Source organism: Dermochelys coriacea, chromosome 20 (genome assembly GCF_009764565.3).
Source record: "Dermochelys coriacea isolate rDerCor1 chromosome 20, rDerCor1.pri.v4, whole genome shotgun sequence".
NCBI lineage: Eukaryota > Metazoa > Chordata > Testudines > Dermochelyidae > Dermochelys > Dermochelys coriacea.
This window is the reverse complement of record NC_050087.2, coordinates 9221730-9248107: the sequence shown is the minus strand read 5'-3', so window position 1 is coordinate 9248107 and position 26378 is coordinate 9221730. Positions and strand designations below refer to the sequence as shown.

At 49.7% G+C, this 26378-nt stretch overlaps 1 protein-coding gene and 1 pseudogene across 1 annotated transcript in view; one reads left to right on the top strand and one right to left on the bottom strand.

Moving 5' to 3' along the window:
* Positions 1–26378, bottom strand: part of LOC119845833 (cAMP-dependent protein kinase catalytic subunit alpha-like) — a 175895-nt gene that overhangs the window by 76888 nt on the left and 72629 nt on the right.
* LOC119845822 lies at positions 21845–26270 on the top strand (annotated as a pseudogene).

Below are 26378 nucleotides of genomic sequence, written 5' to 3'. Positions count from 1 at the left end.
GGTGAGGTCTCACCAGTGCCTTGTATAATGGTACTAAAACCTCCTTATCCCTACTGGAAATGCCTCTCCTGATGCATCCCAAAACCGCATTAGCTTTTTTCACAGCCATATCACATTGGCAGCTCATAGTCATCCTATGATCAACCAATACTCCAAGGTCCTTCTCCTCTTCCGTTACTTCTAATTGACGCGTCCCCAACTTATAACTAAAATTCTTGTTATTATTCCCGAAATGCATAACCTTACACTTCTCACTATTAAATTTCATCCTATTATTATTACTCCAGTTTACAAGGTCATCCAGATCCTCCTGTATAATATCCTGATCCTTCTCTGAATTGGCAGTATCTCCCAGCTTTGTATCATCTGCAAACTTTATTAGCACACTTCCACTTTTTGTGCCAAGGTCAGTAATAAAAAGATTAAATAAGATTGGTCCCAAAACCAATCCCTGAGGAACTCCACTGGTAACCTCCCTCCAACCTGACAGTTTGCCTTTCAGTAGGACCCGTTGCAGTCTCCCCTTTAACCAATTCCTTATCCACCTTTTGATGTTCATATTGATCTCCATCTTCTCCAATTTAACTAATAATTCCCCATGTGGCACGGTATCAAATGCCTTACTGAAATCTAGGTAAATTAGATCCACTGCATTTCCTTTATCTAAAAAATCTGTTACCTTTTCAAAAAAGGAGATTAGGTTGGTTTGGCACGATCTACCTTTTGTAAAACCATGTTGTATTTTGTCCCATTTACCATTGACTTCAATGTCCTTAACTAATTTCTCCTTCAAAATTTTTTCCAGGACCTTGCATACTACAGATGTCAAATTAACTGGCCTGTAGTTACCCGGATCACTTTTTTTTCCTTTCTTAAAAATAGGAACTATATTAGCAATTCTCCAATCATTCGGTACAACTCCTGAGTTTACAGATTCATTAAAAATTCTTGCTAATGGGCTTGCAATTTCAGGTGCCAATTCCTTTAATATTCTTGGATGAAGATTATCTGGGCCTCCCGATTTAGTCCCATTAAGCTGTTTCAGTTTCGCTTCTACATCAGATATGGTAATATCTACCTCCATATCCTCATTCCCATTTGTCATGCTACTATTATCCCTAAGATCCTCTTTAGCCTTATTAAAGACTGAGGCAAAGTATTTGTTTAGATATTGGGCCATACCTAGATTATCTTTAACCTCCACTTCATCCTCAGTGTTTAGCGGCCTCACTTCTTCTTTCTTAGTTTTCTTCTTATTTATATGGCTATAGAACCTTTTACTATTGGTTTTAATTCCCTTTGCAAGGTCCAGCTCTACTCGACTTTTAGCCTGTCTCACTATATCCCTACATGTTCTGACCTCAATTAGGTAGCTTTCCTTGCTGATCCCTCCCATCTTCCACTCCCTGTATGCTTTCTGCTTCTTCTTAATCACCTCTCTAAGATGCTTGCTCATCCAGCTTGGTCTACAACTCCTTCTTATGAATTTTTTCCCCTTTCTTGGGATACAGGCTTCTGATAGCTTCTGCAACTTTGATTTAAAGTAATCCCAGGCCTCCTCTACCTTTAGATCCATAAGTTCTTCAGTCCAATCCACTTCCCTAACTAATTTCCTTAATTTTTGAAAGTCAGCCTTTTTGAAATCAAAAACTCTAGTTGCAGATTTATTTTTGTTAATCCTTCCGTTCAGTTTGAACTGAATTAGCTCATGATCACTTGAGCCAAGATTATCCCCTACAACCATTTCTTCTATGAGGTCCTCGCTACTCACCAAAATTAAATCTAAAATGGCAACCCCTCTAGTCGGTTCAGCAACTACTTGATGAAGGAATCCATCAGCTATCGCATCTAGGAAAATCTGAGCCCTATTATTATTACTAGCACTGGTCCTCCAGTCTATATCTGGGAAGTTAAAGTTTCCCATGATCACGCAGTTTCCATTAGTATTTACTTTATTAAAAACATTAAAAAGGGCTCTATCCATATCCAAATTAGATCCCGGTGGTCTATAGCACACCCCAAGCACTATCGTAGGAGAGGCTTTACTAGTTATCTTCCCCAGTGTAATTTTTGCCCAGACGGACTCTGTCTTATCCATTGCATCGCTTCTTATTTCTTTACATTTTACCTCATCATTGATATACAATGCTACTCCACCACCTTTACCTTTGTTTCTGTCTTTCCTAAACAGCACATACCCTTCAATACCTGTAGTCCAGTCATGACTACTATTCCACCATGTTTCTGTTATCCCTATAATATCTGGTTTCACTTCCTGCACCAGTAGCTCTAGTTCCTCCATTTTATTACCTAGGCTCCTCGCATTGGTGTACAAACATCTTAATTTTTGCTGTTTGGCCTCGCTCACATTTTGTACCCTATTAAGCACAGTCATTCTACAGCCAGTATAACCTATTAGACTAGTATCCACACCGCCTTCGCTCCTTATATACATTCTCCTACCCATGGCTGTATCCTTTCTTACTTTGTCTTCTTCCCTCTCAATGCTAAAATCTGGCGTGGAGATTACCTGGACATCTCCCTACCTGGACATCTCCCAACCATCTCCCCCAAATTCCTAGTTTAATGCTCTCTTTATCAGTTGTGCCAGCCTTGATCCTAGAAGTCTATTTCCTTCCCTACTCAGATGAAGTCCATCCCGAGAGAACTGTCCTCTGTCCATGAATGCCTCCCAGTGGCCATACATCCCAAAGCCCTCCTTATAGCACCACTGCCTAAGCCATTGACATAATTGACAGTCATAATCTTGTCACACCTTTGTTGCTCTTCTCTAGGAACAGGAAGGATCCCACTAAAGATCACCTGAGTCTCAATTTCCTTAAGCGTCTTCCCCAGCCTAGCATAGTCTCCCTTAATACTTTCCAACAAGAATCTAGGTGTATCATTTGTTCCCACATGAAGGATAATTAGAGGATTCTTTCCTGCTCCCTTTAGGATCCTTTTCAACCTCAGGTCTACATCCCGGAAGACAGCAAACCCTTCTATTCACTGGATCAGCTCTACTTACAGGCCTGTCTATTCTTCTCAATAAAGAGTCCCCGATCACATAGACCTGCCTTTTCCTGGTGACAGTGCTATTCTCCAGTCTCTCCCCTGTTCCCTCTGGCTGCAAGTTCTTTCCATTCCTATTTTCCCTTATAATCCTCTTCAACCCATCTTGTATCCTCTTGGGGCTCATATTTGGTGTAGTCTCCCTTGACTCTTCTGCTTTTCCTATAGGACTAGCCTCTCTTCTCTTCTTCCTTACCCTTCCACCTTCAACAAGTACCTGCTGAGCCCCTTCTTCATTTTCCAACTCTGCAAACCTGTTCCTAAGCTCTATTTCTCCTTCACTAGCCCGTCTTTTCCTCTGCCTGGTTCTTTCAGTCACATGCTTCCACTGACCACTTTCCTCACCCAGTCTCCCCTCAAAATTCCCCAGCCCTGCTTCCATCTGTAAGTCTGAGCTTTTCCCTTCAGATACCTCATATCTTTGCTCCATCATCTGCTCAAACCCCTTCCTAAACTCAACCAGACTTTCCACCTGCATCTCCAAACCTCGGATCTTTTCCTCCATCAACTCTATCAGACGGCATTTCATGCAGAAAAAACTCTTACCAGGTCCCCCCTCCAGGATCATGTACATACCACAGCTTCCACATCCAGTCATCCTCAATGTGTCTTCCACTACAGGAGTCACTCCCACAGCTGGCTCTGTATCTGTCATTGCCTTCCCACCTAAGTCCTGTTAATCTGGGAAACACAAGCCACACCATAAAGACCCCCCCCCCAGCAAAAGCAAACCCCAAACAAGCACCACAATACAAACTCCCCTTTCAAACTCCCACTCAAAATCCCCTGTTTACAGCTCTGTTTGCTAGCTCCTGTGCCACTGCAGCTGTCTGGGGAAATAGATTTACTTTGTGTAATGTCCCATCCACTCCCAGTCTCTATTCAAGCCTAAAGTTAATTGTATCCAGTTTGCAAATTAATTCCAATTCAGCAGTCTCTCCTTGGAGTCCTTTTCTGAAGTTTTTTTGTTGAAGAATAGCCACTCTCAGGTCTGTAATCGAGTGACCAGAGAGATTGAAGTGTTCTCTGACTGGTTTTTGAATGTTATAATTCATCTTTTAATGTTTTTTGTTACCTTTTCAGTATAAATTCCCTCGGCTAGTGAAATGACATGGTTTTGAACTAACGTGGAGCCATTCAGAAATGTCGGAGCAGGGCGTTTGGGCAGCTTGGAAACGGTTTCCCAATGATTCCCAAATGGGAATATTTGTCCAAAACCCCCTGTCCTGCAAACAGCTCCGGCTTTGGCAAACTGGCACTTTCTGAGGGAAAAACATTTTAATCAAAAAATTCCCTCCCTCTCTCCCTGAACCTCTCCCTCTCCGCCGGGGTTCAGAGTCCGGCTCCAGCCCGAATGTCTACAGTGCAGTTTTTAGCCTCTGAGCCAGCTGACCTGGACCAGCTGCAGCTGAGCCACACATCTTTTACTGCAGTGTTAGACACACTCTAAGGGAGTGAGCTGAGAATCAAACCCAGGTCAGCCAGGGTAAGCACTCTAACCACTGGACCATCCTTCCTCTGCTCAGCCTGCCTGGTGAGGCACAAATATTTGTCAAAATGGCAGCGAATTGAAAACTGAGCAAAGGGGATGTCCTGTTGTGCTATTAACCTGTGGAACTCACTGCCACATGACTGTCATACCATGTTCTGTTTCTGAGAGAGACCAGGATTCAGAACCCAACAAGACATTTAGGTGGACAGAGTGATAATAGTGAGGGGTAAGAAAACTAACCAAAGTGGCTGGAAAGGCTATTGACCTTCCCTCTTGGGAGAATGAGCTGCCCTCTGACAGAGGCAAAGAGGCATCTCCCTTCTGGCAAGTGATCTCATCTCAACAGGGGTCTTGCACCTTCTCCAAAGCAGCTGGTGCTGGTAGCTGTCAGAAGATCCTGGGCTAGATGGACCCTGGGTCTGATCCAGTCCCTGTGGCTTAAAGATTCTCCATGTAATGAAGGTCAATTAACCTCTCCCCTGGCTGAGCCGACCCCTGGCCTGCCTTGCTAACCTACCCTGTGAGCACAGGTGTTCCTCGCTTCCTCCTCGTGACAGACAAAAAAGAAAAGGTGAAGTTGAGAAGCAGAAGGGCTGGGACGAAGCCTGGACAGGTCGGAGATTCCCCCCTAAGGCAGAGCACGCTGGGATTACTGTGTGGCGAACGGTGACCTTGGCACGAGCTGGATGCTCCCCTCAGCACCCCTGGGCGATGGCCTGTGCCACGGCTGCAGGGCCACAGTGGGCTGCTGCCTTGGGCCTGGTGGGACTTAAGAAAACAAAGTTAAGCATTAGAGATACAGGACCAGCTCCCTGGCTGGTGCAAATCACCCTCGGTCCATTGGAGTCAATGGGGCCAGATCCTCGGCTGGTGTAAGGCAGTTTTCAAGTCAATACAGCCATGCTGATTCACGCTAGCTGCGCCTCTGGCCCACTGATTTCGTGAAAGCACCATCTGAGCTTTTTATGTTGTTTTATATCCATTTTCTGTGAGGAACTGGGGCTCTGATCCTGCAAGGACACAGGGGCGTAATTCTCCCATGAGTAAAGCTCCGCATGTGCCATAAGGATTTGCAGAGTCAGGCTGTGGGCAGTGCCACACTGGATTGCCCAGTATACCACTGTGCACGTGCCAGTCGCTTATCTCCCAGCTGGCTCAGAGGCAGGTGCAGTAACCCCTTAGTGACTCTCTCTGAGTCTAGCCTCTGCCCTGTTGGGATTAGGGGGTTCCTGTGTCCATCAAGATGCCAGGTTGGAGGAGGGGGGTGATTTGTCCATCTTCCCCACCAGGGGCAGCCAGCGTCCCAAGAGAACTGAGCACTCGTACTCTGTGGTGGCAGGTCAGGGCTGGCCCGAGGTTCCCTGTGATGCCCCATTCACTGGCCCCTGGAAAGGGTTTGGGTCTCGGATCAGTCCGAGTGGCATGGATGTCCAGTGTCACCACCCCATGGGCACTGACTGGGCCCCTGGCTGGCAGAGAGACCAAGAATTGGATGGGCCCTTGGGACCGAGCCCCCATCTGTGTGCGGGGGTGGTGGGGTGCCCTCCTACCCCTGTTTTAGGGGGGACCCAGAAGCCTCATTCTCCATGGCTGGGCGTCAGGCCCCAATCCCAGCACTAAATCCACTAAATAATTAAAAGAAGGAAAATTAAGGGGTTTGAATTAAAAAAATTGGAATTGGTGGTTGCCATGGGAATATGCTTTCATCTCCAGGGTAGGGCTGTGGGAGAAGCCTCCCAGAAAGGGGTGGGGCCTTGACTCTGAATTTCTTGATGGAGGGTGGTGAGTCTTCAAATGAATTTTGCGGATTGGAATGTGTCAGGTACCTGGCTAGGGTGGGGCCAGGGGTCGTGGGGGCTGGGGTGAGCAGTGTGCCTGGGCCTGGGGGAGCAGAGCTTAGCAGTTCTGGAGAAAGACCAGCTGAATCCAGCCAGGCTGACTGTGGAGAGGACAGGCTGCTGTGGGTATCCCCCCCCACACACACGCTTCACCCTGCCTGGGACACCCAGCAGCTCTGTGCTGGCCTGGCTGCATTCCCCGAGCCCCGTGAGCCCATAGCTCTAGAGCCTCTTTCATACCTGTTTCAGAGTAGCAGCGGTGTTAGTCTGTATTCGCAAAAAGAAAAGGAGTACTTGTGGCACCTTAGAGACTAACAAATTTATTAGAGCATAAGCTTTCATAAGCTACAGCTCACTTCATCGGATGCATTTGGTGGAAAACCAAGATCAGGGGCAGTACAGGATTGTTCCGGTATTAAGCATCCACAGGGAGGGAGCCTCCAGACTTTCCCTTGCGGGCGATGGCCCTTCTGGCTATCCGATCTCTGGCTGGTGGCGGATGAATTTCCCCTTACGCTATTCCAGTCCCCCCTTCCCCTGCCAGAGCCGTTGCTGCTGCTTCCCTTGTCTCAGAGCAGCAGAAAGCAGCTTCCCCTCCTTAGCCAGCCTGACACTGTCTCCCAGCGTGATCTGCAGCCGAGATACAGCTGGGCGAGGGACTGATCAAAGAGGGCGGGGCTCTTTCCTGCTTTTATCTTTGGCCCCTCCCCTCACACTCATGGATCCGCTCCAGAGCTGTGTTTACTGAGTGTGGCATTAAATCTGGCCACTGGGAAATTGATCAGGGCCGCTGCTCCATCAGCTTTCCAGCCCTGGGACAAAAGTTCTGTCCTTCATCTGTTCCGATAGTGGGCAGTGGGGGTGGGGCAGCGTGCTGGCATCGGGATTGGAAACTCCAGGAGCTCCGTGCAGGATCCGGCTGTAGCCTGGCACTCTCTGGATGGGAGGGTCTGGGCGGCGTTTGCCAAGGAGAGAAAAGATCCTGGCAATATCTCAGAGTTGAGAAAGTCGGGCTTCTCGTCAGAAATGCAGGAGTGGGGGAAGGGCGGGATGCCCAGCGCTGGGATTGCCAGCCCTCGGATTGACTAGTCCAGGTGGCCACAGTGGCCAGCTCATCCTTCATGTTCGCCAGCCTCTAGCCAAGGAACTTGTAAGCCCTTTTGTGAATGAACTCCGCCCCCCAGCACAATCCTCAGCCCCAGTTTACAGAGCTGGAAAATGACTTGGCTGAACTCACACAGTCAGTCAGGCCTCCTGAGCGCTCCTGGCTTATCTAAGCAATGTCAAGATGCCCCGTTACCTCACTGGGCATTGGAGAAGGTCCCACAATAACCCTGACCAAATGCCAGCGTGGTTAAGGGTATGCCACCTCCTCTGAAGTCCACCTCCCAGTGTGTTGGATTTTTCACTCTTCTGCACCTCAATGTGCCTGTTAAGCAGCTGCTGTCCCCACCCCAGAAGCAGCTGCATTTTGGTGCTGGGTGAGCAGTCCCCATGCAGCATTGCTTTGCGCTGTTGACCAGCTGCCATGACCCACCCTAGAGGTGGCTGCCATGAACGTGCTTAGGGATGAGCCAGTGTACGAAGGAGAGGGTGCAGGAAGGGATTTCAAGTCATGTCTTTGACCTTATCTCTTGGCATGAGGGTACAGTTACATGCCTGGGGATGGCCAGGCAGCAGGAGGCATTTGGCTTTCTTGGCATCCGCTGGAGCTTTTAACCACCCTGGCCTGAGCACCCTTCGGGGAGGAGGGGCAAGTGTAACCTAGTGTGTATTGTGTGTCCCTGACCAATAGACGCTGTGAATCTGTTCCTGCCCCAGCTGCAGAGCCTGGCTGTGATGAAAAGTTGTAAAGACTCTGGCCTCTAGGTCCGCAGGTCCCTGGTTCAATCCTTGGTGTTGACTGAAACAGTGGTTGTCACAACCCCTTGGACTCCCTCTGGACCTGGCTCGCTTTGGTCTTGCGCTGGTCAATTTCAAGTTTCTCAGGGCTAAGCCAGCTCCTGAGCCTATGGGTGGATCTTTGCTCCCGAGTTAGCCAGGTTGATCAGCCCCCCGGTAGCCTAGTCTGGGTCTGAGCAGCCACCCTGCAAAGCCCTGCCTGAGTAACTGTGTCCTCACTGGCTCTGCACTTTTTCTGGGGGAAATTCCCAGAGCTCTTTGTGCTGAGACGCTCAGGTTCTTTCCTTGGCCATCGCGGGAGAAGTTGTCTGCCCTGCAGAGGAATTGTGAGAAGGCCCTGGGGGACTGTCGGCACATGAGGGTTTAGCCTCTGCAGAGTGAGTGGGTTCCAGCCCGAGTAAAAGCAGAGCCTAACCCCTACCGTGCCCCCAGCTAGGCCAGCTGGCCCCTGGGGTCCATCCCCCACCCCCACTTGACCAGCTAGCCCCTCCCAACTGGGGTCAGAGGTGTTTGTGTGTGGATAGTAGCAGGGTTATATCAGGTATGCCTTCCATGCTGCTCCAGGCCAGAACTTAGGGGAGATACCTAGTGGTGACACCATGTATTGCTGGCTTGGCAGTGGCAAGCCAGAGAGAACTGCGGGGTGTCTCCGTCAAGTAACCTGGATAAAGGATCCCTGTTTAGCATCTCTGCTTTGTGGGGTGCCCTATAGAGGGGCATGATCTAGTGAGTTAGAGCAGAAAAGGGGCGGGGGGCTTAGAGATAAGACTCCTGGGTTCTATTCCCAGCACGAGGCAGGGAGGGGTGGTGTATTGCTTAGCGAATGTGTGGAGAACCAAGACTCCTGGGTTCTGTTCCCCTTTTGCCACTGTTCTGCCATGCGACCTTCAGCAAGATTCCTTCCTGTCTCTCTGCCTCAGTTTTCCCACCTGTAAACTGGGATTGGTCGCTTGCCGTGGGTGTTCTAACATGCTTTGAGATCCTCAGGGTGGGAGGATAAAGAAGGGCTTTCATAGGTCATAGGGGGATAAAGAGATACAGTGAGGCGGCTGAAGTGGGCAGGGAAAGCAGTTGGGGGATCCTCTCTTCCTCCTCCAGTAGTGGATCAGGGCAATGTCCAGATGCCCCAAGGGTTTATGGGTGATGGGGTGTTGGCTAAGAACCCAGTTAGAGCAGCGTGTGGGGGGCGGGGGAGAAGCAGTTATTGTGTATAAATAGACCCCTGGAGCATCGCTGTATGAATGTTGTCTCGCTTTATTTGCACTGCCACCATGTGATCAGCTCTGTCCCTGTGCTCCTCAAACACCTCCCTGGGTGCGCGTCCTCACATCGAAAGCTCAGAATCCATGGAAGGGCTGGTGGCAGGCGCTGCTTTCCAGAACCAGCTGCCTGATGTAGCGGGGCAGTGAAGGGACACTTCGGGGGTTTGTCCTCTCCTCGTTGCTGCCTGCATCCCCAGGCAGAGGGGATTGGCGGCACTGGCAGATCCACCTCTAGCGGCAAACAGGAACCCAGGAGTCTGGGGCAAGGCTGACCTTGGGGGCGGACACTGCTGTATCCAGGGGCAATAGGCGCTAACGGGAATAGCCCCCTATGCCAAGGGAGCTTGAAGGCACCTGTCAGCCGAGGATCCGGGAAGTGCAATGGGGCCCTCCAGCCTGTCATAAACCCAGCCCCTCCGATGCAGCCGAGGGAGTGGTGGCGCCCACAGATGTCCTGGAGCTGCACTGGGTCCTGTGCTGGCTCGGGTCTCTCCTTGGCTCGCCGGAGAAGCCAGGGTCGAAGCAGAGGTCGTGTTTGATCCTCCTGCCTGGGACAAAGTCCCCCAAGAGGCACCAGGCCAGACCTCCCTCTCCGCTTTCCATGACCTCCTAACTGCAGCCGGCGGCCTCTGTGGGCCACAGCATGGGGCTTTTGCGGATGGGATCCCAGGCAGGGCATGTGGTCATCTCTCCTCCCTTAGTATCCCTCATGGCTTGAAGTGCCAGCATCCATCCCTTCCTTCCTCTTTGCAAAGGGGAGCTGATGACTCACGGCAGGCACACAGTGATCCTGACCACCCCCCAGCTCTGCTGTACCCCCTTCATCCCAACCCACTCTCCCCCTGCTATTCTGGGCCTGGGGCCTCTCCCCAGCAGAGACCAGTAGCTTGTGCTAGGCTTCGCACTGGCTCTATGACCTGAGTCGCAATTAATCCCATGTCTCTTAAAGGCAGGAGGTGAATTCTGCTGTCATCCAGATTTTCCCTGCCCTCCTGGGTTGTGGCTCGGGGGAAATCGCAAGGCACAAGCCAATTCTGGTCAATAGTCAGCTCCTCTCAGATCTGCTTAGCCCATCTGTGAGTTTAACCCTCTGAGACTTGAACCCTCACCTCTACCTGTGTCTGGTTACATTACGGTAGCTCTTAGGCCCTGACTGAGCTCAAGGCCCCTTTGTGCAGGGCGCTGTACATACTCCTAGTGAGGGACAGTCCTTACCCTGAAGAGCGCAGAATCTAAATAGACCTGAGTGGGGAGGGGAAACTGAGGCCTGGAGCGAGGTAGTGACTTTCCCAAAGTTAGAACCCTAGCTGCTAGGCTGCGCTGCCTCTCTATTGCCAGTTTCTACTAGCAGCCTGTGGTCTCTTTGGGGGAGGGAGGGTGGCTTCTGTTTGTACAGCCCCTAGCTCAATGTGGGGGGGGGGCATGGTGGGGCCCTGTCAACGCCATCAAATCATAGGCTTGACATCATTGTAACCAATCCCCATGGGAGGTGAAAACCTGGCAGCTCGTTGCGCCCAGCGGCCATCCAGCAAGAGCATGTCAGGGTTCAGGGCTCCGTATCCCTGGCTCCCACAGCCACCTGGCCTGTCCATCCTGATCACTGCAGTGAAGGTCTCAGTACTCAGCTCTCTTCCCCAGCCCGTGCAAGAGGCAGGACAGTCGTGCACTGGCCCCTGCAATCGTTAGTAGGGTGCTGGGTGTAACGTGGGCCGCATTCACAGACCAGGTTGTATTAGATCTTTATTAGATCCTTCGCATCAGGAGCTGGCCCTGGATCGCTTACGCTCCAGCCCCATCACCTGCCCCCTTGGGCCTCTTTCCCCACTGGGCTCATTAAAGGAAATAAAACAGTTTGTTTTGGAAACCTGCTTGGTGCTCACCAGAGAGAGACAGTGGATCCCCAATGGCAGGGAAGAGCTGGGTTTAACCCAGCACTGGAGGGATGGGGAGGGGGTGGATTCTCCTCAGTTCTGCCCAGGTAAGATGGAGTTTACACTGTGGGAGATCGGGATCTGGAGCAGCCGGGGGCATGAGAAGGGCGGGATGTAGCTGGAATCAGAATAAGGCCTGGGGCTGTACTAGTGACGGTTCTTTCATGTGGTGCTCGCAGCTTGCCCCGCCCCTTCCCCCATCCTGGTCAGGCGTCATCCCAGTGGAAACCCTCCCATGGCCAGAAATGGCATCCAGTGCGGAAAGCTAGTGGGGCTGAGGCAGGTTGCTAACGTGCATCTAGTGGTCTGGGGAATGGGCCTCAAAGGGCTTAAAATCTAAATCCATGATGGTAGGTGATGATGCTGAGCTAAGAGGAAGGACCCAGGGGAGTGGAACAAGCTCATGGGGGAGCTGTCAGCACGTTCGTTCCTATTGGACAATCATCGCTGGGGCACGCAAGGGCAGAATCTGTGTAGGTGTTAACCCCGGTGCCATTCTCCCTCCCTGAGTTTTTGCCTGTAATTTCAAGATCTCTTTGCTGTTGTACAGTGTCCTTAAACAGCTGCCCTGTTTCACCCCTGAGGTGGCTGCATTTTGGTGGCGGATGAAATGATCCTTGTAGTGAACATTTTTAAAGAGCTTAGTATTGGTTGCTATGGAAATTTTGCTTCAGGAGCCCTGACCCCCTGTCAGTTACACTTCAAATGGCAGGACAAATGAGCCTGCTTTTAAATTCTGGCTGTGTTCCAAGGTGACCGGTCCCTGTAAACCTCTAATCTGCTCTTCACGATTAACAGGGCCGGCTCTAGGCACCAGCTAAGGAAGCAGGTACCTGGGGCGTCAAATCTGAAGGGGCGGCGCTCCGTCTGTTCTTGGGCTGCACTTTGTTCGCCTTCTTCGGCGGCAGCTTTTTCATTTTTTCCTCTTCGGCAGCACTCCTGCAGCCCCCCCCCTTTTTTTTTTCCTTTCCTTCGCCGCTTGGGGCAGCAAAACAAGTAGAACCGGCCCTGACCATTAATATCCTTTGTGCCTCTGGAGCGTGGTGAAATTAGATTAGTCGATTTCACTTTGTTTCTGATTTCTTCTGTGTTTATTTGCAAGGCTGGGGTCCCAATGCTGGTTTTGGGAGCAGGGGCTTTAAAGTTTTGTCAAACCAGCCCCCCTCCCCCAAATAGGGGGAAAATAGTGTTAAGTTTCAGAGTAGCAGCCGTGTTAGTCTGTATTCGCAAAAAGAAAAGGAGTACTTGTGGCACCTTAGAGACTAACAAATTTATTAGAGCATAAGCTTTCGTGAGCTACAGCTCACTTCATCGGATGCATTTGGTGGAAAAAACAGAGGAGAGATTTATATACACACACACAGAGAACATGAAACAATGGGTTTATCATACACACTGTAAGGAGAGTGATCACTTAAGATAAGCCATCACCAACAGCAGGGGGGGGAAGGAGGAAAACCTTTCATGGTGACAAGCAGGTAGGCTAATTCCAGCAGTTAACAAGAATATCAGAGGAACAGTGGGGGGTGGGGTGGGAGGGAGAAATACCATGGGGAAATAGTTTTACTTTGTGTAATGACTCATCCATTCCCAGTCTCTATTCAAGCCTAAGTTAATTGTATCCAGTTTGCAAATTAATTCCAATTCAGCAGTCTCTCGTTGGAGTCTGTTTTTGAAGCTTTTTTGTTGAAGTATAGCCACTCTTAGGTCTGTGATCGAGTGACCAGAGAGATTGAAGTGTTCTCCAACTGGTTTTTGAATGTTATAATTCTTGACGTCTGATTTGTGTCCATTCATTCTTTTACGTAGAGACTGTCCAGTTTGGCCAATGTACATGGCAGAGGGGCATTGCTGGCACATGATGGCATATATCACATTGGTAGATGCACAGGGTGAACGAGCCTCTGATGGTGTGGCTGATGTGATTAGGCCCTATGATGGTATCCCCTGAATAGATATGTGGACAGAGTTGGCAACGGGCTTTGTTGCAAGGATAGGTTCCTGGGTTAGTGGTTCTGTTGTGTGGTGTGTGGTTGCTGGTGAGTATTTGCTTCAGATTGGGGGGCTGTCTGTAAGCAAGGACTGGTCTGTCTCCCAAGATCTGAGAGAGCGATGGCTCGTCCTTCAGGATAGGTTGTAGATCCTTGATGATGCGTTGGAGGGGTTTTAGTTGGGGGCTGAAGGTGATGGCTAGTGGCGTTCTGTTGTTTTCTTTGTTGGGCCTGTCCTGTAGTAGGTGACTTCTGGGTACTCTTCTGGCTCTGTCAATCTGTTTCTTCACTTCAGCAGGTGGGTACTGTAGTTGTAGGAATGCATGATAGAGATCTTGTAGGTGTTTGTCTCTGTCTGAGGGGTTGGAGCAAATGCGGTTATATCGTAGCGCTTGGCTGTAGACAATGGATCGAGTGGTATGATCTGGATGAAAGCTAGAGGCATGTAGGTAGGAATAGCGGTCAGTAGGTTTCCGATATAGGGTGGTGTTTATGTGACCATCGCTTATTAGCACCGTAGTGTCCAGGAAGTGGATCTCTTGTGTGGACTGGTCCAGGCTGAGGTTGATGGTGGGATGGAAATTGTTGAAATCATGGTGGAATTCCTCAAGAGCTTCTTTTCCATGGGTCCAGATGATGAAGATGTCATCAATGTAGCGCAAGTAGAGTAGGGGCATTAGGGAACGAGAGCTGAGGAAGCGTTGTTCTAAGTCAGCCATAAAAATGTTGGCATACTGTGGGGCCATGCGGGTACCCATCGCAGTGCCGCTGATTTGAAGGTATACATTGTCACCAAATGTGAAATAGTTATGGGTCAGGACAAAGTCACAAAGTTCTGCCACCAGGTTAGCCGTGACAGTATCGGGGATACTGTTCCTGACGGCTTGTAGTCCATCTTTGTGTGGAATGTTGGTGTAGAGGGCTTCTACATCCATAGTGGCTAGGATGGTGTTTTTAGGAAGATCACCAATGGACTGTAGTTTCCTCAGGAAATCGGTGGTGTCTCGAAGATAGCTGGGAGTGCTGGTAACGAAGGGCCTGAGGAGGGAGTCTACATAGCCAGACAATCCTGCTGTCAGGGTGCCAATGCCTGAGATGATGGGGCGTCCAGGATTTCCAGGTTTATGGATCTTGGGTAGCAGATAGAATACCCCAGGTCCTGGCTCCAGGGGTGTGTCTGTGCGGATTTGTTCTTGTGCTTTTTCAGGGAGTTTCTTGAGCAAATGCTGTAGTTTCTTTTGGTAACTCTCAGTGGGATCAGAGGGTAATGGCTTGTAGAAAGTGGTGTTGGAGAGCTGCCTAGTAGCCTCTTGTTCATACTCTGACCTATTCATGATGACGACAGCACCTCCTTTGTCAGCCTTTTTGATTATGATGTCAGAGTGTTTCTGAGGCTGTGGATGGCACTGTGTTCTGCATGGCTGAGGTTATGGGGTAAGCGATGCTGCTTTTCCACAATTTCAGCTCGTGCACGTCGGCGGAAGCAGTCTATGTAGAAATCCAGGCTGCTGTTTCGACCTTCAGGAGGAGTCCACCTAGAATCCTTCTTTTTGTAGTGTTGGCAGGAAGGTCTCTGTGGGTTAATATGTTGGTCAGAGGTGTGTTGGAAATATTCCTTGAGTCTGAGACGTCGAAAATAGGATTCTAGGTCACCACAGAACTGTATCATGTTCGTGGGGGTGGAGGGGCAAAAGGAGAGGCCCCGAGATAGGACAGATTCTTCCGCTGGGCTAAGAGTATAGTTGGATAGATTAACAATATTGCTGGGTGGGTTACGGGAACCATTGTTGTGGCCCCTTGTGGCATATAGTAGTTTAGATAGCTTAGTGTCCTTTTTATTTTGTAGAGAATCAAAGTGTGTTTTGTAAATGGCTTGTCTAGTTTTTGTAAAGTCCAGCCATGAGGAAGTTTGTGTGGAAGGTTGGTTCTTTATGAGAGTATCCAGTTTTGAGAGCTCATTCTTAATCTTTCCCTGTTTGCTGTAGAGGATGTTGATCAGGTGGTTCCGCAGTTTCCTTGAGAGGTGTGGCACAAGCTGTCAGCATAGTCTGTGTGGTATGTAGATTGTAATGGATTTTTTACCTTCAGTCCTTTCGGTATGATGTCCATCTGTTTGCATTTGGAGAGGAAGATGATGTCTGTCTGTATCTGTGCGAGTTTTTTCATGAAGTTGACAGATTTCCACTCTATACGGCTAAATTCAGTGCCTTGCATAATCACAGGTTTCAGAGTAGCAGCCGTGTTAGTCTGTATTCGCAAAAAGAAAAGGAGTACTTGTGGCACCTTAGAGACTAACAAATTTATTAGAGCATAAGCTTTCGTGAGCTACAGCTCACTTCATCGGATGCATTTGGTGGAAAAAACAGAGGAGAGATTTATATACACACACACAGAGAACATGAAACAATGGGTTTATCATACACACTGTAAGGAGAGTGATCACTTAAGATAAGCCATCACCAACAGCAGGGGGGGGAAGGAGGAAAACCTTTCATGGTGACAAGCAGGTAGGCTAATTCCAGCAGTTAACAAGAATATCAGAGGAACAGTGGGGGGTGGGGTGGGAGGGAGAAATACCATGGGGAAATAGTTTTACTTTGTGTAATGACTCATCCATTCCCAGTCTCTATTCAAGCCTAAGTTAATTGTATCCAGTTTGCAAATTAATTCCAATTCAGCAGTCTCTCGTTGGAGTCTGTTTTTGAAGCTTTTTTGTTGAAGTATAGCCACTCTTAGGTCTGTGATCGAGTGACCAGAGAGATTGAAGTGTTCTCCAACTGGTTTTTGAATGTTATAATTCTTGACGTCTGATTTGTGTCCATTCATTCTTTTACGTAGAGACTGTCCAGTTTGGCCAATGTACATGGCAGAGGGGCATTGCTGGCACATGATGGCATATATCACATTGGTAGATGCACAGGTGAACGAGCCTCTGATGGTGTGGCTGATGTGATTAGGCCCTATGATGGTATCCCCTGAATAGATATGTGGACAGAGTTGGCAACGGGCTTTGTTGCAAGGATAGGTTCCTGGGTTAGTGGTTCTGTTGTGTGGTGTGTGGTTGCTGGTGAGTATTTGCTTCAGATTGGGGGGCTGTCTGTAAGCAAGGACTGGTCTGTCTCCCAAGATCTGAGAGAGCGATGGCTCGTCCTTCAGGATAGGTTGTAGATCCTTGATGATGCGTTGGAGGGGTTTTAGTTGGGGGCTGAAGGTGATGGCTAGTGGCGTTCTGTTGTTTTCTTTGTTGGGCCTGTCCTGTAGTAGGTGACTTCTGGGTACTCTTCTGGCTCAAAACTGGATACTCTCATAAAGAACCAACCTTCCACACAAACTTCCTCATGGCTGGACTTTACAAAAACTAGACAAGCCATTTACAAAACACACTTTGATTCTCTACAAAATAAAAAGGACACTAAGCTATCTAAACTACTATATGCCACAAGGGGCCACAACAATGGTTCCCGTAACCCACCCAGCAATATTGTTAATCTATCCAACTATACTCTTAGCCCAGCGGAAGAATCTGTCCTATCTTGGGGCCTCTCCTTTTGCCCCTCCACCCCCACGAACATGATACAGTTCTGTGGTGACCTAGAATCCTATTTTCGACGTCTCAGACTCAAGGAATATTTCCAACACACCTCTGACCAACATATTAACCCACAGAGACCTTCCTGCCAACACTACAAAAAGAAGGATTCTAGGTGGACTCCTCCTGAAGGTCGAAACAGCAGCCTGGATTTCTACATAGACTGCTTCCGCCGACGTGCACGAGCTGAAATTGTGGAAAAGCAGCATCGCTTACCCCATAACCTCAGCCATGCAGAACACAGTGCCATCCACAGCCTCAGAAACAACTCTGACATCATAATCAAAAAGGCTGACAAAGGAGGTGCTGTCGTCATCATGAATAGGTCAGAGTATGAACAAGAGGCTACTAGGCAGCTCTCCAACACCACTTTCTACAAGCCATTACCCTCTGATCCCACTGAGAGTTACCAAAAGAAACTACAGCATTTGCTCAAGAAACTCCCTGAAAAAGCACAAGAACAAATCCGCACAGACACACCCCTGGAGCCAGGACCTGGGGTATTCTATCTGCTACCCAAGATCCATAAACCTGGAAATCCTGGACGCCCCATCATCTCAGGCATTGGCACCCTGACAGCAGGATTGTCTGGCTATGTAGACTCCCTCCTCAGGCCCTTCGTTACCAGCACTCCCAGCTATCTTCGAGACACCACCGATTTCCTGAGGAAACTACAGTCCATTGGTGATCTTCCTAAAAACACCATCCTAGCCACTATGGATGTAGAAGCCCTCTACACCAACATTCCACACAAAGATGGACTACAAGCCGTCAGGAACAGTATCCCCGATACTGTCACGGCTAACCTGGTGGCAGAACTTTGTGACTTTGTCCTGACCCATAACTATTTCACATTTGGTGACAATGTATACCTTCAAATCAGCGGCACTGCGATGGGTACCCGCATGGCCCCACAGTATGCCAACATTTTTATGGCTGACTTAGAACAACGCTTCCTCAGCTCTCGTTCCCTAATGCCCCTACTCTACTTGCGCTACATTGATGACATCTTCATCATCTGGACCCATGGAAAAGAAGCTCTTGAGGAATTCCACCATGATTTCAACAATTTCCATCCCACCATCAACCTCAGCCTGGACCAGTCCACACAAGAGATCCACTTCCTGGACACTACGGTGCTAATAAGCGATGGTCACATAAACACCACCCTATATCGGAAACCTACTGACCGCTATTCCTACCTACATGCCTCTAGCTTTCATCCAGATCATACCACTCGATCCATTGTCTACAGCCAAGCGCTACGATATAACCGCATTTGCTCCAACCCCTCAGACAGAGACAAACACCTACAAGATCTCTATCATGCATTCCTACAACTACAGTACCCACCTGCTGAAGTGAAGAAACAGATTGACAGAGCCAGAAGAGTACCCAGAAGTCACCTACTACAGGACAGGCCCAACAAAGAAAACAACAGAACGCCACTAGCCATCACCTTCAGCCCCCAACTAAAACCCCTCCAACGCATCATCAAGGATCTACAACCTATCCTGAAGGACGAGCCATCGCTCTCTCAGATCTTGGGAGACAGACCAGTCCTTGCTTACAGACAGCCCCCCAATCTGAAGCAAATACTCACCAGCAACCACACACCACACAACAGAACCACTAACCCAGGAACCTATCCTTGCAACAAAGCCCGTTGCCAACTCTGTCCACATATCTATTCAGGGGATACCATCATAGGGCCTAATCACATCAGCCACACCATCAGAGGCTCGTTCACCTGTGCATCTACCAATGTGATATATGCCATCATGTGCCAGCAATGCCCCTCTGCCATGTACATTGGCCAAACTGGACAGTCTCTACGTAAAAGAATGAATGGACACAAATCAGACGTCAAGAATTATAACATTCAAAAACCAGTTGGAGAACACTTCAATCTCTCTGGTCACTCGATCACAGACCTAAGAGTGGCTATACTTCAACAAAAAAGCTTCAAAAACAGACTCCAACGAGAGACTGCTGAATTGGAATTAATTTGCAAACTGGATACAATTAACTTAGGCTTGAATAGAGACTGGGAATGGATGAGTCATTACACAAAGTAAAACTATTCCCCATGGTATTTCTCCCTCCCACCCCACCCCCCACTGTTCCTCTGATATTCTTGTTAACTGCTGGAATTAGCCTACCTGCTTGTCACCATGAAAGGTTTTCCTCCTTCCCCCCCCTGCTGTTGGTGATGGCTTATCTTAAGTGATCACTCTCCTTACAGTGTGTATGATAAACCCATTGTTTCATGTTCTCTGTGTGTGTGTATATAAATCTCTCCTCTGTTTTTTCCACCAAATGCATCCGATGAAGTGAGCTGTAGCTCACGAAAGCTTATGCTCTAATAAATTTGTTAGTCTCTAAGGTGCCACAAGTGTTAAGTTTGTAACTCCAGCCTTCGTGCCACACAGTTATTTTTCTTACGGGCCTGGCCCTCATCCTGCAATGGGATTTCAGAAACAAGGCTATTCTGTTCTCTCTAGGTTCTTATTCTGCTCTTCACCCCAGTATCTGAATGCTTCCAGTCGTGCATTAAGTGATGTGACTGCACATCTGTCATGTGGCTTGTTCTGTCATCTTCTCCCTGGAAGGAGAAGTGGAGTGTCTTGTTGTGTTTAGAGGTTCTGGTAGGTCAAAGAAAGGCGTCTGGATTTGGGATGGTCCCTGGTTCATGTAGCAGGTAGTTTCACAATCTAGAACCAGACCCTGAGGAAACTGTCTCCTTCACAGATGAACTTCACCATGGTGGTAGGTGCCATTGTACCAAGGAAGTAGAGTTGTCAGCCATTATCTTTCTGCCAAAGTCGTACGCTCATTTAGATCCCCCTTGGCACGGGCCATGGAGAGCCTTGAAGATGGGGACTGAGAACTTGAACTTGGTTTGAAAGGCAGAGGCTCGAAGGTGAAGCATGAGGTTGGAAACTGCTACCCACAAGCTGGCATGTGTTAGGTTTCTGTAATCACAAATGTTGGGCCTAAAACTTGTCTTGTCTCTTTAAGAGCAGTCTTCCCTCTGATTAGGAGACTCAGCTCTTTTCCAGATAACTCTGATCTCTCCTAATTACAGGTCCCTAGAGCCCTGGTGCTGGGCCCTGCTGGGCTTTGAATCAGGCTGATTTCCATTCTGCAGAGAATGGCTTTGTTAACCAGATCTGTGGTCCTAAGTGGTCCGACCTTCTCATGCATTTTCCTTTCTGTGTACCAGGGTTGATCCCTGTCCCAGGTATTCGAATAATACCTCGTACTACTGCATTGAATACAAGAGAACTGGATGCATTGTGATAAGCAAGAGTGCAGTCTAACGGTCAGAGTAAGGAATGGGAGTTCGGATTCCTGGTTCTGGGATGGAAAGTGGGATCTAATGGTTAGAGCAGGGGACTGAGAATCAGAACTCCTGGGTTCTGTTCGCCGCTCTGAGAGAGGAGTGGGGTCTAGTGGTTAAAGGGGGCGGAGGCTGAGAGTCAGGATTCTTGGTGCTCTTCTCAATTCTTCCACTTCCTGTGCAACAGTGGGCGAGGTCATGTCTCCCTGCCTCAGTTTCCCTGCCCATAAAAAAGGGAATAGTACCTGCCTCCCGGAAGGATCAAGGAGTTTAAGGTTTTGATCACTTCTTTCAAAGGTGGTAGAAAAGATTAGCGGTATGAAAACATCTCCATTAGCCAGCTATCCTCTGGTGTTTATCCTGGTGCAGGTCAGTGTGTTAGTCTATTGTGTAATTAGACACAGTCAATTAGTTTCATATGCCAGATTCGTGCCATCTGACAAAACTGACATGAATAGAAATGCGTTCATGGGTCTTTAAAGGGGCTCTCTCAGCTGAAAGGCCATTGAGCTGGAAAGGAACGGCTACACAACCTCGGTGTTAGAACGAGAGGATTCTAAAAATCCAGGTTGCCATTTACTATTTACGAGTTACTGTCAACGGCATTCTGCTTGTTGGCTCCTGCTCTCCTAATCTGGTTGCAGAAAAAGGTCTCTGACCGTCCAGCATGGGGCGCTGTGCCCATGCCCCGGCTGGACCCTCTCTCCAGGGCTAGCTGGAAATTGACTCTCCGCTCAAGGGCAGGAGCAGCTGTCTCCCTGTGCGCGCGTGCTTAGTGCTCATGTTCTCATCACTTAGCTCGGTCAGGTCTCACTAGTGGAATGGCTTTGTTGGGCTCAGCGGAGTTACTTCGGAGGCTGCTCTTTGACTTGCAGCCATGAGAGAGGATGGAGTCAGCCTGGTCAATTTCACACTCTGCTTTTGACAAGTTTCACTTCCTGCTTCTGCTCTTTTGGGGTGTCCGACCTGGCTGCAGGTTGGGTTTCCCCTTTGATCATAGACACTGCAGCTGGGAAATCCTTCTTGATCCCGTCCATCCCTGCCCCTAGACCAGAGGTAGGGGAGGGGTTGAATTTTCTAGGGCTCTAGTACTAAATATTCCAAGCAAATAAACCTCGCGCCCTCTCATTAGTGAGTCTGTTCCCCAGCCGTGTCTGTGCAGCAACTGCCACTGCAGGTGTGTGCCGGGAACCTTTGGCCATGGTGCAGCCCCTCTGGCCCTTGAGCTAAAGAAGTAACAGCAGCAGCTGGCTGCAGTAGTAGGCTATTATCTCCCAGACAGCAGGTGTACTGCATTGTGTGCTATGGTGAAGCTAGGCCAGTGCATCAGTCTCCCTTGAGGCATGTGGGGTTAGCACCCAGAAAGGGATGGGGCTAATAAAGGAGCAGGGGTGTGGTGAGCAGTTTCATCCCGGTGTGGCAGGCACTGACGGGCGGTCGGAGTGGCTCTGTTCTTTGCACTCCATTGCTGCTGCATTTCCTTCTAGGATAACTCCAATCTGTACATGGTGAAGGAATACATCCTGGGCTGGGAGATGTTCTCCCACCTATGGTGGATCGGGAGTTCAGGTGAGTGTTGCCATGGGAGCCGATCTTGGAAACAGTGTCACTAATGGTTAAAGCTGGGTGGCGGTTAGACTCCTGGATTGTATCCCTGGCTCAGGGAGGACAGTGGGATATAGCACTTAGAGCAGAGGGACTGGGAGTCAGGACTCCTGGGTCCTAATCCTGCCTCTGCCATTCACTCCTTGTGGGAAGGGGGGAGAATCACTCTGTGCCTCCGTTTCCGCAGCTGTAAATTTGGGATTTAGTTCAGTAGAGAACTAGATCTTTTATCCACTAGCAGCATCTGCAGCAATGCTGGCTTTGATCCTCATGCTGCAGGGCGTGACCTGATCCCCAGCTGGGCTGGTCAGGAAGGGATTCCCCATGGGGAGGGCTGCTGAGGTCTTCTGCCAGCACGAGCCACAGTCAGTGGCAGGGATGCCAGGGCCAGATGGGGCCAGGCTGGATGAAGCTGGAGGTCCATGGGGGTATGTGTTGGGGCTAGGGGGAAAATGCTGGTCTGGGAGGGGTTTGCCAGGTTGGATGGAGTCAGAGGTCTAGCAATTGTGGGTGGGATGTGTGGGCTAGGCAGATGGGGCCACCGGGCCTAGAAAGGTTGGGGCATCTTGCCTGGGGGTCTATAAGGAAGGTGAAGGTGGGGGCGGCAGTGGGCCGAGGGTGCTGGGCTGGCTGAGAGGGGGCGGATCTGGCCCGGGATGCCCAAGTTCTCCTCCCACTTCGTTGCAGTGAACCTCACGACCGGTTCTATGCTGCTCAGATCGTCCTGACCTTTGAGTACCTGCACTCGCTGGATCTCATCTACCGAGACCTGAAGCCAGAGAATCTCCTGATAGACCAGCAGGGCTACATCAAGGTGATGCTGCCGCCCCTCTCCCATTCCTTCCCGTCCCCATCCCAGTGATTGCTCCTGGCTTCCTGCTGTGATCTCCTCCCTGCCCAAGTCTCTCTCTGCTACCATCCCCTTCCCAAAGCTAAGACACCCCCAGAAATGTAACTCAGCCAGAATACATCAGTCATACATCAGCTCCTCCACTTCCCCTCCTGCTGTCACATTCTCTGGGATGATCCAGCTTCTCCCCTCTCTCTGTGTTTTGGCTCCAGGTGGTGGATTTTGGTTTTGCCAAGTGGGTGGAAGGCCGAACCTGGACTCTGTGTGGGACCCCGGAATACCTGGCCCCCGAGATCATCCTCAGCAAGGTGGGCTGGGGAGGGCCTGTCTGCTGCCTGATCTCTAGCTGATCCTTGGCCACCAGGTGGTTCCTCCCGCCCCCCAAATGTTCGGTGCGTGACCCTGGCCTGCTTTCCCCGAGTAGGGTTGTAAAAAGGCTGTGGACTGGTGGGCCCTGGGCATCCTCATCCCCAGATGACAGCTGGTTACCCACTATTCTTCGCAAACCAGACCATTAAGATCCACCTCTCTGGCAAGGTATTTCAGCTGTGGGAGGGGACACTTGTGTGACTTTTTTGGGGGGGGGGATTTTGCCAGCAAAAGGGGGGTGCCAATTCTAAGCAACTGATCAGAGAGATGCTCGCATGCTGTCCCCCCATGCTAATTCCCTCCCATGCTCCCCCAATCCCCAACACATGGGCATCCTCCCTGTCATGTACCCCATTCCCCCTGCACCCCAACACATAGACCTTCCCTCGCCACATACCCCTGTTCTCCAACACATGGACATTCTCCCCTACACATAGACCCTCCCTCGCCACGTACCCCTACTTCCCCAACACATGGACTCCATCCCCCACCCCACCACCATTGTGCTCCCTGTAACTCTCATGGGGACTCCTGGAACAGGTGCCTTTGGTTTTCTTATACACTGTTGTGAATTGCAAAACCCTCCACAGCCCTGCTATGTTGCAAGACTAAACGTTCTTTAAACACATCCGTCATCTCCAGGCACTGGTAGAGCACTCATCACCATAGTAACCAAGAGCCCATAATATTCCTCTACCCATCCCAGCACCTTCTTTCCAAGGATCCCCAAGCACTCGTGTTGGACATGGTCAGCTTTAAACCTAGTGGGGTTTTAAAAAAACAAAGTTGTGTGGCCTAGTGGAACTCAACAGACCTGGGTTCTGTTCCCGGTTCTCCTACCAGCCTGCTGGGTGACCGTGGACAAGTCATGTCTCCCTGTGCCTCAGTTTCCCCTTATGTAAAATTAGGATAGTGATGCGGCAGCCCTGCTTTGAGATCTGTGGAGGAAAAATGCTCAATAAGAGCTGGGGGGCTGCTGCTAATTAAACATTTCAGCTCCTGTGTCAGTCCTCAGTAGCTCCTGACTTCTTGTCCACTCATTGTCCTGGAGTGTTTTTAAAGGGCTTGTTATTTATTATTCAGTGTATTATGGTAATGCCTACAAGCCCCAGTCATGGGTCAGGACCCCATTGTGCTAGGTGATGTACATATTAGGTGTATTATGGTAGTGCCTAGGTGCCCAGGTGTAGCCCAGGGCCCCCCTGTGCTAGGGGCTGTACATTACTAGGAGTATCTATGAATCTAGCCATGAGGGCAAGGCAGGTAAAAGCCAGACCTCTGTCTCTCCTCCCCACCCCAGGTCCAGTTCCCGTTTCACTTCAGCTCGGACCTGCGGGATCTCCTCCAGAACCTGTTGCAGGGGGACCTCACCAAACGCTTTGCAACTTCAAGAACGGGGTCAATGACATCAAGAACCACAAGTGGTTTGCTTCCACCGAGTGGATCGCTGTCTACCAGAGGAAGGTAGGAGGGTGGTGGCAGGCAGATGAGAGCCTGGGTAATTCCCACCTGGTGCAGCCTCCATCAGCAGGAATTGAACTTGGGATCATCAGGTCTCTAGGAGCGCTTTGGTTACTGGGACTCTGCAGCAGGGTGTTGTGGCTGGGTCCAACCATTAGGGGGAGATATGCTCACCCAGCATTGGTTTAAAATAGGGAGCCCTCAGTCACCTGTTTGTAACATGGTGGCAAAAGCAAGGTCCTGTCCCCACCCCCTGAGGATAACAGCCTACTACTGCTGCTGCCAGCTAATGGGGTTATTGCTCTGTGTCAGGTGGGAGAGGGCTGTGCTGAAGGTCCTGATTAAAACCCTCCTGATGATGCAAGTGGGGGCTCTTATGGGGATCCAAGGGGCTCATGCCCCCTCCCCTTCCCTGATTGCAAAGTGAGAGGAGGGGGTTCTGTCTAGATAAAAGGGGGCTTGAGGAGGTGCTGATCCTGTGTCCCTCACCTAATTGCTAAGGGCCCCGATCCTGTATCCTTAAAAGTGCTGGGGGCCCTGATCCTGGGCTCCTAAGCGGGGTCATGGGCTCTCCCTTCCATGATTGCAAAGTGTGAGGGTTTCTGGCTGGATTGGTTGGGGGGAGGCTGATCCTTGCCAGCTTTGTTACAAATTTGGGGCCTCATCGTGCGCCCCAGCAGACCCAGGAGTGGGGGGGTATACAAATGATCCCTCACCTCATCCCCAACCTCCCCCTCCCCTCCCTTTGCAGGTGGAAGCTCCCTTTCTACCACAGTGCAAAGGCCCCAGCAACACAAGTAACTTTGACGACCACGAGTAAGAGGAGATCCTTGTCTTGATCACTGAGAAGTGCACCAAGGAGTTTGCAGAGTTCTAGGGCCAGCAGGGCACCCCTCGCCCCCGGGAGGGCGCACACGGAGCAGGTGGGGGCGGGGTTGGATTTGATCCCACCCCGCCCCGGGAAAGACGTCTGTGTCTTCTGACAAAACTTGTGTCACTGCCCCCACTTCCTCTTTAACAGTGTGCTTTGTTGTAAACAGATTTGAAACAATTACCAATAAAGTTTTAGGTTACTATGTCTCATTCTGACCTGAGAAACCTTTCATTAAAGCCAATCTGTCCATGAAAAGTTGTGTTGTCTATAAATCTGCATTTTCTGGCGATAAAATTTCCGCCCAGCTCTGCCTCTGGCTGCCACTGCCTGTACAAAGGAGCATGACTGCAATTATTTAATGTAACCTTCATATTGTTACTCGTAGCAACCTTTGTGCTTTGGGCACAAAGCGGACACTATTTGTGTGTGAGGATTTTTTTCTTTTTCTTAAAGCACCAGTCACCAAATCATGCGAGTTTGATTAAAAAGCAATCAGGGCCTGTCTGCATGGGGAAATTTGACTGGAGTCGCTATGTTCCACTGTAGCTCTTTCTGTTAATTTCCTCCTGTGGAAAAACCCTCCCTGGCTCGCCCTCTTCACTGCAGAGAAAAGCTTGAACCAGGTGACCTTTTAAAAGTCCCCACAGCACGAAGTGAATAAAAACACCCTGCCAAGTATTTATAAAATCTCATGATTTTGAAGCCAATCTCAAGATTTGGTTTGAGGCCCATCGTTATTTTTCACCGGTCGGAGTTGACATTGCTGCAGCGATGGAAGCCAGGCAAATAGCCTTCCGAG